Source organism: Limulus polyphemus, unplaced genomic scaffold (assembly GCF_000517525.1).
Source record: "Limulus polyphemus unplaced genomic scaffold, Limulus_polyphemus-2.1.2 Scaffold9910, whole genome shotgun sequence".
Taxonomy (NCBI): Eukaryota; Metazoa; Arthropoda; class Merostomata; order Xiphosura; family Limulidae; genus Limulus; species Limulus polyphemus.
This window is the reverse complement of record NW_013675520.1, coordinates 17,050-20,416: the sequence shown is the minus strand read 5'-3', so window position 1 is coordinate 20,416 and position 3,367 is coordinate 17,050.

The window sequence follows — 3,367 nt, the reverse complement described above, 5'->3', positions numbered from 1 at the left end:
GTTAAACTTATATTAAAGTTTTTCTTCATTACCCATTCAAGCCGTCTCCAGCCATTACAGGACACACTATAGAGCAGTTTTAGCATGTTGTACTGATGGCATAAAACAAAACTGTCACCTTTCGTAATATTCAAAAGGGAAACACAACCAAGAGACAAATTTCAAATGGTGTATTTGTTGGCATCCATGCTAAAGGTTGAATGTACAAAGATGGGATGAAATTGTGGTTAGAAAAAGTATAGGCAAGGAGTCCTGATGGCTCACTAAGAAAACCAGCTCTTCTTTAGTGGAATGAGTTTAAAACACAGAAAACTGTGGCCATTAAGAAAATGGTGGCAGAATTGAAAACCCAGTTGGTTGTTATTCCTGGTGGGCGTTATTCCTGGATGTATCCATAAACAGACCTTTTAAACAGGACATGCGTAAGGAGTGGACCAAATGGATGCAGGCCTCAGATCGTGACCTCACATCCACAGGAGGGTGAAACAGCCCAACATTTCACAGGAATATGAGTGGGTGAAAAATTTATGGGATGCTTTAAAAACAGAAATAATTGCAAAAGCCTTCAAAAAGTGTGGCATTAGTAATGTACTAGATGGAACTGAATATGATGTGGTATTAGTAATGTACTAGATGGAACTGAAGATGATGTGGCATTAGTAATGTACTAGATGGAACTGAATATGATGTGGTATTAGTAATGTACTAGATGGAACTGAAGATGATGTGGCATTAGTAATGCGAGTCTAGTCCACTAATAAATGATGAAAATCGCTGACACAAAACCTTTTTATTTATAGCACGTTTCGGAATACAATGTTCCACCTTCGATGAGTTCTAAAGAAGAAATGTCATATTTATTAATTATAATTGTGGCATCATTCTTTTGCTCTTTACCTGGCTGTTTTAGTGAAAAGTTTTTCTTGTTATGCAAATTTAATTTAATTTCTTGCATATATATGACATTTTCATTGAAACAATTTCTTCTTGATATGCATATTTCATGTTTTATGTTTGATATTATTTGGAGTAAACATTAAATGTTTTGATACATTCAAATGATTTTTTTTCTAAATATTATTTGCTAAAATGTTGGTGCGTCTTATATGCTGTAAAATACAGTATACACCATAGAATTACAATTCTTCAGTGTTCTTTCTGATTGTTTTGTATTGCTTAGCCAGCAGCGATCGATAACGAAAGAATGTTTATTTGTTTGTTTTGAATATCGTCAAAGCTACACGAGGGCTATCTGCGCTAGCCGTCCCTAATTTAGCAGTGTAAGACTAGAGGGAAGGCAGCTAGTCATCACCACCCACCACCAACTCTTGGGCTACTCTTTTATCAACGAATAGTGGGATTGGCCGTCACATTATAACGCCCCCACGGCTGAAAGAGCGAGCATGTTTGGTGGGACGGGGATTCGAACCCGCGACCCTCAGATTGCGAGTCGAGCGCCCTAACCACCTGGCCATGCCGGGCCAATAAAGAAACAAAGAAATATTTCGGCAGATTCGTGCAGAAGTAGCTTGAAATAGTTATATATATAGATATATATATATATATATATAAATATATGTACCAAATACATAGGATAATAATAAAAAAATTGAATATATACAAAGACGCACGCATAATGCTTATGTATATTGTTTCATTCATTCATTGTTGCCCCCCAGTGGCACAGCGGTATGTCTGCGGACTTCCAACGCTAGAATCCGGGTTTCGATACCCGTGGTGGGCAGAGCACAGATAGCCCATTGTGTAGCTTTGTGCTTAATTACAATTACATTCCTTGTTATTTGATGTTACCAAGACAGTATATTGTTTCATTCATTCCTTGCTTTTGAGGCTAACAAGACAGTATTTGTGTTCACTCTACCTGTGGACATTAAGTGTATTGCAAAGTTGTATTGAGAAAGAATAAACTAGTTTTATTTAAGAAAGGACTTGTATCGCTGAAGTTTCTCGGAAAGAATTTCTACGAAAAATTAACAAACGAACAGAGACGTAACAATATATTAGTTCATTCATTCCTTGGTGTTTGAGTCTACCAAGACAGTATATTGTTTCATTCATTCTTTGTTTTTGAGGCTATCTGGACAGTATATTGTTTCATTCATTCCTTGTTTTTGAGGCTATCTGGACAGTATATTGTTTCATTCATTCCTTGTTATTAAAATGCTGTCAAGACAATATATTAGTTCATTCATTCATTGTGATTTGAGGCTACCAAGACAATATATTAGTTCATTCATTCATTGTGATTTGAGGCTACCAAGACAATATATTAGTTCATTCATTTCTTGGTGTTTGAGTCTACCAAGACAGTATATTGTTTCATTCATTCCTTGTTTTTGAGGCTACTTGTTCGGTATATTAATTAATTTTCAATCTACTTCTTCCTTCTGGCTTTAGATGCAAAACATAGTCCGACAATTTCGAAGTGTTTACGTGAATGAGCATGTTAATTCAAATATTTGGCTACAGTTGTATATAAATGTTTATTAATTATACTATTCATATACTCACGTTCAGCAAGTTTTTTTGTTTTTTTTTTTTACAATATAGACAAATAATGCAATAAATTCAGCAGACCGAATATATTTCAATGAATGGCTAGAATGATAGTAAATTGAAGGTTCGACTATGATACCGCAATTTGATCCCGATACTGAAAAACGTACAAACAAGTTTCGTTGGTTCAATAACATGTAATGGGGTTGCTTTAAAAATAGTTCTCATTATTGAGTCGTTACGTAGTGTGTCAATGTTTCGTGAATAACGTATGCTACTTCTATGCTTTTCAGGTGTATGTGGTAAGTACTAGAGGTACGTGTCTTTCATTGGTGGATAATTTACCCCTTTTATTACAGGGGCGCATTATGGGTGACATAAGCAACCCTGGACATTCACTAGCGACATAGTTAATGTCGGAGATACATGATCGACGCAATCGCATAAACTGTGTCTCGGAGCCTCGCCCTGTTTTATTATTATTATTTCAGCTAAAGCCAAGAAATGGGTGTATGAACTAAACTACAGACACTTATCACGTTCAAGTATCAGTGAAAAGTCAAGAAGTGAAACCCACTGATTTATAATGAACTAAACTACAGACACTTATCACGTTCAAGTATCAGTGAAAAGTCAAGAAGTGAAACCCACTGATTTATAATGAACTAAACTATAGACAGTTATCACGTTCAAGTATCAGTGAAAAGTCAAGAAGTGAAACCCACTGATTTATAATAAAATAGCTACAGATAGTTATCACGTTCAAGTATCAGTGAAAAGTCAAGAAGTGAAACCCACTGATTTATAATGAACTAAACTACAGACAGTTATCACGTTCAAGTATCAGTGA